Below are 7,665 nucleotides of genomic sequence, written 5' to 3'. Positions count from 1 at the left end.
AGGATGGTCTGGGACCTCGGGCTTCCTTTCCTCCCCTGAGTCTCCCTTTCCCTACCTGTAAAATGGGTGCTAGGCTAGATGACCTGTAGGGTGCCTGCTGCCTTACATTGTGGAAGCTCTGAGCCCCAGGTTTTTTGGAACCAACAACAGGAGACTGGGCGAGAGGGGCAAATGCCATCCATCCACTCCCTCACCCTGCCTCTTTGTAGCTGTAACAAGGAATAATGAGCTGGTTACGAACACATGGGTGCCTTTTTATTGGGCTCTCAGCTTCCCAAAGTTCAGGTCTTCGGTTCTCCCAGCCACTCACACCCCTGTAAAGGTTGCCAAGGAACTCCTTGGCCCTCTTTCTTCTTGAAAACCCGGTCACTCTTACTTTCCTTTTGGATAAGATCATCCTTCAACGGAGACCATTTTGTACCTAGCTATCTCCGCCCCATGCCCACGTGGTCCCTCAGGAGATGTTTCTCTGCCGCAGGGTCTAACTTTTCCTTCTAATTTCCCAACTTTGAGCTGCCAGTAATGGAGATATTAGTTTCCTTGACCAGTGCCCTAACCACCCCTCTACCACCCTCCCCACCTGCCTATGGCTTTCACTGCCACCCGCCACCACACACACATTTCCAATCAGGCAGCGGGACCACAGAGGTGCCATGCTGGTGGGGAGGGAAATGTTTCTAGGCTAGGAGACACTGATTTTTCACTTCACTCAAGGCCACATGACAGATCTCCCCCACCTAGCTGCAGCCCCTGTGTCAGCCTGATCCACAGTATGGAGACTATCTTTCTGTACATCTCCAGGTCCACACCTGGTCCTCATACCCAGGTAAGTAGCCTGGTGAGTACCTAAGTGGGGGTAGGAGGGAGACATCAGGAGTATGTGGGCCTGACCCTCGTTCAAAACTCCTAGGGAAGATTGGGGATCAACTAAACTAAGTTTACTTGTCATGGTCATGGCCCTGTAGGCACAGAGCAGCTTCCGCAGAGAGCCTGGGCCTCTTCAGGGTAGTGACTCAGCTAGGTCATGGCCCCCAAGGGGATGCGGAAGGTAGGGAGTTGGGGTGTTGAGGGTGAGGAATGTAAGGAGGTGGTGGGGGTGGACAGAAGTATGTTTTCCAAACTGTAGACATGAAGGAGAGGAGCCTCCACTTAGGGATGAATAGAGGAGCTTGTGGGGGCCAGATCAAGAATAGGCTGACTTGGGCCAGCTGAGTGGCACATTGGTTAAGAACTGGTTTGGGATGCCAGAGGGCCCTGGTTCGGATCCCACATACGAGAGCCAGTGACACTGCCCTCTGCAGCTAAGATGGTGAACGGCAGCTCAACCTAGGACTGGACCGTGGGTCGCCGGCAACAGCATAGGCTGCAGTCCCCTGCTGCAGTGGGCTGCCATAAGCTACCTTGTGTAGCCGGCAGCCAGCGTGAGCGGCCGTCCAGAAGCCAGCGACTGATCTGCATCGCCCAGGAAGAGCGCAATGATGGTGCCAGCTTGGGCCAGTGAGGCAACATCCTCCACAACTAGACTAAAGAACAAAAGGACAGCAACTTGTCTGTTCCCTTTCCCCCGATTCCCCAGTGTTGTTCTCCTCCCCCCAATTCCCCAATAAAAATCTTTAAAAAAAAACCAAAAAACTGCGATGTCCACACCTTAGGGAATGACTACCCAAATCACACAGAAGTCAGGAGAAGGCTCACTGAATAAGGATTTGTCACCTTAGAGATGTAGGGAAGGGTCCAAGGAGATGACTTCTGTCCTGTCTTAGAGACATGAGTCTTTGAGGACAAAAATGAAACATCTCTAAAGTCAGGAGACTTGGCTGGTGGCTCATTTTTTTCAGATCCCTCTGAAGGTCCTATTTTATGCCCCTTTGGGCTGTGTCTATACAGCTCTGTTGGGGGATTGGGACTATGTCCCCAATCCCTAAAATGACCCGCAAGGGGAACTGAGGTGTGGCAAAGAATATTCTGTTTGTAATAGAGGGAAGAGAGATGAGGCACTTGACCCAGGAACTCCCTGTTAGCAGGCAAGAGAGAACAGAAAATTGCCCAGTGCCTCTGGGACAGAGGAAGGGGCTAATCTGCTCAAAAGCTGGAGGTTGGATAAAATGACCCCTGCTTGAGATGGGTGTCGAAGGAAGGTCTCTCAAGAAATGTCACCGCACTCCCCTGGAGGGCCCTGTGGGTGGCTGGCAATCCACCCACCTCCCCCCACTCCTGCCCTCCCCCAAATNAGCGGCCAGCAGCCGCAGTGAGCGGCCGTCCAGAAGCCGGCGACTGATCTTCCTCGCCAGGGAAGAGCGCAATGAGGGTGCCAACTTGGGCCAGTGAAGCAGCGTCCTCCACAACTAGATTGAAGAACAAAAAAAAACCGACAGCAACTTGTCTGTTCCCCTTCCCCCAATTCCCCAGTGCTGTTCCCATCCCCCAATTCCCCAATTTAAAAAAAAAAAGAATGCTTTGGCTTATGGCTCTGGATTTTGAAGGGTAGGTAACTTCCTCCTAGAACCAAGCAGAAAGACTTGGTATGAGCGAAGAGATCCAAATAAGCCACTGGTCAGCCACTGTGCCCCTAGCTTTCTCCCCTGGGTCTGCTTCTTCAGACCCTACAGCTGGGAGCTCTGACTGCCACAATACCTGGTGATCCTTCGTTGCCCCACCAAGGTGAGAGTAGAGTCTTGTTTCCCCTTTTTCATTTGAGATCAGACTGGAATGCCACCATAGGAACCTACAGAGAGAAACCAAGCAAAACTAAAAGCAAGCAACCAAGCAAACACTTAGAAATACAGAAATGGACAGAAAGCAGAAGTCTGATTCTAATTAGTCACCCCTGCCTAAGGGAGCACCTTTCCTCCCCACCCTTGCCCAAGGAAGAGACTAGGCAGGAATTGTAGTCTCACTCCAGGCAGGTGGGCAGCTGAAAAGATACACTTCTTACCAGGGAAATTAAAGCAAGCCCTCATCCTCCACAGAAGTGAAAGGTCAAGGCTACCAATGGTCTTGAGCAATAGAAAAAGTCAGGGGCCCAGAGAATAACTCACAGACAAAACATGGTCTCCGGGACACCCAGGGCAGCATTGGCCCCACTCACAGATGGATCTGCCACGCCTGACCCTTACTGGCTAGTATTCTTAGAGCCTTTGCCATATGTCAGCATTGTGCCAAGCTTAGCTAGATTAGCTTGCGTAACCCTCACAACAACCTTACAAAGTAGGAACTATTATTATTCCTGCTACAGATGAGGAAACAGTCTCAGCCAGGCTAAGTGACTTTTCCAAGATGGCAAACCAGGTAAGTGGGTAAGCTAGGGTTCAAACTCAGACAGTCTGACTTCAAAACCCTAGGCCCTTTACCTCCATGGTGAACTGCGTACACACATAGCAGGTGAACATTCCATATTTGCTAATAGTAACAATAATAATAGCTAACATTTATAGAACATTTAACAATGTGCCACTTTTAAGCAATTTATACACATTATTTTATTCACTAGATAGGAATTATTATTCCCATTTTACAGATGAGAACACTGAGGCTTATAGAAGTTAAGAGAATTGTCCACGATCCCAAAGCTAGTAGGTGAAAGAACTAGGATGCAAACACTGGGAAAGGATAAATGAATGACCAGAGAGAGGCACAGACAATCCCTCCACCAGCACCACTACCATTCTGGAGAATGTCCATGAAGGCAAGGCCTTTCCAGGAGCTCTGAAAAGGTAACTGACACCTTAATTGAGGCTGTCTGTGGGCTTTTATCCCATGTCCTGGTAAAGGCAGCTCCAGCCTGGATAGCTCTGCCAAGTTCAGGACCCAGGGTACTCAGAGATGACCCTAGAAAACTGAGCTAGTTCCTCTTTTCCCCCCAGGCCTCTCCAGAGCGCCCTCTCACCAGCTGTATCTATTCACAATAGTCTAGCACTTGGAATCTGGTTGGGTTTGGGGGCCCCAGGGCTCCCAGGACCCTCCTCCAAGCAGGTAGTTTTCGGCTCTCTCTGCTGGTTCCTTTGGTTCCTGATATTCTAGCTTTGGCATTCCTAATGGGAATCCTTGCAGAGAGCCATCCTGGCCCCTGAGGAAAGAGGGAGAAAGGAAGGAAGGGGCCAATTCCTAGCCCCCCCTACCCATCTCCTCACCCTCCCCAAAGCCTTGAAGGCTGCCCCCACCACATCCAACCCTGCAGTTTCTCACCTCCAGGCATAGGCAGATGATGGCAGAGCTGCGGAGCAGAACTTAACTGAGCCCTCAAGGCACTGCAGATCCCTGTCATTAGTATTTAGGGAATGTGAGTCCCCGAGGATGAGGGAGAGACTGGAAGAAGGAGGCCGAGATGCTCAGAGATATAGAGATAGAGATGGACACAGACACCAGGAGGGGTTGCAGAGAAAGACAGAAGAGGAGGGAGTAAGGAAGGAAAAGAAAGGAGACCGAGGGGGATGGGAGAGAGGCAGAGAAAGGGGGGAGGGGGGAGAGAGACAGAAAGAGCCAGTTGCTTTATTCATGGCTGGTGATATTATAGACTGAGTGAAAATCACATTATCGTAATGGGAAAGTTAGAGTTGCTGAGATGATGCCCTGAAGCCTCAGCGCTGATTGGGGTGTGATTGCTATCTGTATTTATATGTAGAAAGCAAAGTTCACTGCCAGTTCAAGATGGTGGCGGCTGCTTTATGCAACATAATTCTTCAATAGGGAGACGCCCCAAGCAAGCTGAACAAGCCATGCAGGAGTGGGGACGGAGCCTGAGCTCAAGCTGACAGCTGAGCTGGAGCTGAAGCCTGAGCAGCGCTGGAGCGGGCGATGGAGTCTGGGGTGGAGCTGCGCAGAGCTCTAAGAAGGGGGACCATGACCTTGAACCAGAGTGGGACGTAGGGCAGGACCAGGACCTGGGCTCAGCTGAGGCCTGACAGAGGAGGGGGGAAGCCTGGGGACTAGGATGTGAGAAGGAGCTTGTTCCACCATCTCCCCCTCCAAGGCCAGCCCAGGGTTAAGCCCGCCCTGAAGGGAGGGTTGGGCTAGACCTCCAGAGGTCAGAAACCTTGAACTCATTTAAGCAGTTGATCCAACCCATGCCCATTGTGTAATTCAGTGCTAAGCTGTACAGTAAATGTCAGGAAGATTTAATTTTTCCAATGATGATGCTTTTTTGATGTCTCCAATTTCTTGATTTTTGTTCTTTAATTTCTTTTTCAGGGACTCCTGTGTGCCGGTACCTCCACCTGTGGTCTGCCCCTGCCTGCTGTCTGTTGAGCAGCCCAGTGCTGGGATGAAAAAGGGCCCATCCCTACTGATTGGTAAATGGGTATGATATCTGACCCCCAGTGCAGAGCTAGGGGCTGGCCAGGTCAGCCCAAACTCCAAGAACCGCTCCACTCTTGGAGGCCTCAGCCATATTCAGGAAGAGAGAAAAGGGCTGTCAGTGTAGCCTGAGCAGTCTGTTGAGCTCAGATCGCCTTTTACCTGAGGCCTATTTCCTTCTGGGCTTTCTAGGGGAATGGGGCAGGGCAGGGCTTTGGTCCCCACCACAGTTGTCAGGTAAAATGTAGGCTGCCCAGTTAAATTTGAGTTTCAGATCAACATCTAACTATTCTGGCATAACTATATCCCATGTAATATTTGGGATATACTTATACTAAAACAAACAAAAAATCTACTTGTTGGACTACAAGGTCCACTGAGAGTTCTGGAAAGCTGATTGCAAGGGTGAAGCAGAGACTAAGAGCAAGCCCTATCCCGAGCCCCAAATCAAGCCCCACACTTTCCCAGCTACCTCTTCTAAGCTTCCCGGAGAAAGTAGAGTCTTCCTTCTTTCAGGCCTGCAAGTTTCCCTCTCTCTCAGGAAGATGGAGTGTAGTGATATGATGCTAGACAGGAAGGGAGCCCTGTCTATCTGCAAGGCCACAGAATGGGCTGTTTGAGCAACCCGTCTACCTAACAGCCATACCATCAGGTCAAACCCCTGTCCATCCTCTGGCAGAGGCCCATGTCCAGGATACAGCAGTCAGAAATTAATGAGTCCCTCAGGATCTCTGTGTTTGCTCTCTCTCTATCTCTCATTTCTCTGCCTCAGTTCAGAACGGACTTAGTAAAGAGAAGAGACAGTGTGCAATGAGTTCTGAGTTCCACTGATGCAGCCAGGGTTCCAGTCTCACCTGTATGATCTTGAGCCTGTCTCTCATAGAAAGATGGAACTTCTTTCTTCCTCTCAGTACATGTATTCCTAACCGACTGAAAAAAAAAAAAGTGGCTTCAGGTACCCCTTAGTCCCAGAGAATCTGGTAGTTGGACCGAGACTTCGTCTCTGAAGGAGGCTATTATCCAGGAGCCAATTCTTGGACAAACAGGAGCATATCTCCTTCTCTTTAGAAGTCACAGACTCAAGACTTCAGTGCCAGACAGATAAACACGAAGCAACCAGTGAGATGCACTAGGGAAGGGTGGGGTCTGTGACTGTACCTCAAAAGCACACGCCTCTCTAAAGGCATTCAATTTCATGTTGTTGTTGTTTTTGTTTTAAACACTGCTCAGCAAACCAAAGTCCCAGGTGGGCCTGGTTTTGGTGTGCTGGGTAACTCCCTGGTTTATTGATCTTGCTGGTGACACACCTCTCCCTAGCCATAGGGTCACAAAGTACTGAACAGAGTGGAAGTACAACATGTGCAGAGACACACTGACCCATAAAGATACATGAAGCCATCTGTGTATTCACCAATATCAGACCCCTAAGAAGCAAGAGCGTCTGTAAGGAAGCATAAGGACCCTTACAGGGGAGCTGCCCACCCACAGCTTGCCTCCCTCGCTACCTCTTGCCCACCTCTCACCTCTCTGCCTCCTCCTTGTCCACCCAGTGAGACCCAAGTCTACTGCTCACACTCACCCCTTCTTCCCTCTCCCTGGTAGTGACATTCTGTAAAGCACAAAGGGTGTCAATGGAAATGGGGTGGGGGGAGGGCTCTGCACAGCTGACCCATGTGGTAGAGCCATCACACATGCATCTGGGGCCCCTGAAACGCCCCTCCTGCTTTTAATCCTCACAACAAGCTTGTATTGGGGCAGGGGACTGACAAGGAGTGTCCACACACTCCTTGGCCTTGATATAAGGAAGTTATATCCAATCCCAGTGATTTAACTCCATGTTTGTTATAAACTCCATCAGGATGTGTGATGACCCTCTCCCAAGGATCACCCAGGTATCCCTTCTTGGGTCTCTCCCCTGGGGACTAGGCCATAAAGCAGAGTTAGTTCCCAGGCACTCAGGCCACTGACTTTAGAAGGATCCTGAGCAGGGGTGCAGAGTCTAGGGCTTTTCCATGATCCTTCTGGTCCATTCTATCTTGGCCATCAGTGCTAGAATCTAGGTAGCCTCTTCCTGGGCTCAATCATTTCAGCAAAAGAGAAGTAGATCAATCAGTTGCAATAAGTAAAATAAATTATATTAAAATTCCAGTACTCCTTCAGATATTCCTGAGAACCGGTTTTTGGATGATTTACTGTTTGGAATTGTCTGGGCTGCTGTCCCCTTCCTTTTTATGATTGTAAGTAACATTGATTATTACCAGCATCTTATCAAAACTGCGATGTCCAGGGCTGGCCGAGTGGCGCGATGGTTAAGAACTCGCTTGGGATGCCAGAGGGCCCCGGTTCGGATCCCACATATGAGGGCCAGTGACA

At 50.1% G+C, this 7,665-nt stretch overlaps 1 long non-coding RNA gene across 1 annotated transcript in view; it reads left to right on the top strand.

The window, feature by feature from the left end:
* The window catches only part of LOC109379585 (uncharacterized), a 17,282-nt gene extending 9,690 nt beyond the window's left edge, over window positions 1-7,592 (top strand). Inside the window, exons 2-3 of the long non-coding RNA XR_002123233.1 lie at window positions 3,518-3,713; window positions 5,188-7,592. This is a non-coding gene — a long non-coding RNA (uncharacterized LOC109379585). The remainder of the gene's footprint in view (window positions 1-3,517; window positions 3,714-5,187) is intronic.
* Window positions 7,593-7,665: the final 73 nt, after the last annotated feature.

Source organism: Hipposideros armiger, unplaced genomic scaffold (assembly GCF_001890085.2).
Source record: "Hipposideros armiger isolate ML-2016 unplaced genomic scaffold, ASM189008v1 scaffold_28, whole genome shotgun sequence".
NCBI lineage: Eukaryota > Metazoa > Chordata > Mammalia > Chiroptera > Hipposideridae > Hipposideros > Hipposideros armiger.
The sequence above is the reverse complement of the archived record's forward strand: the minus strand, read 5'-3'. Positions and strand labels throughout refer to the sequence as shown.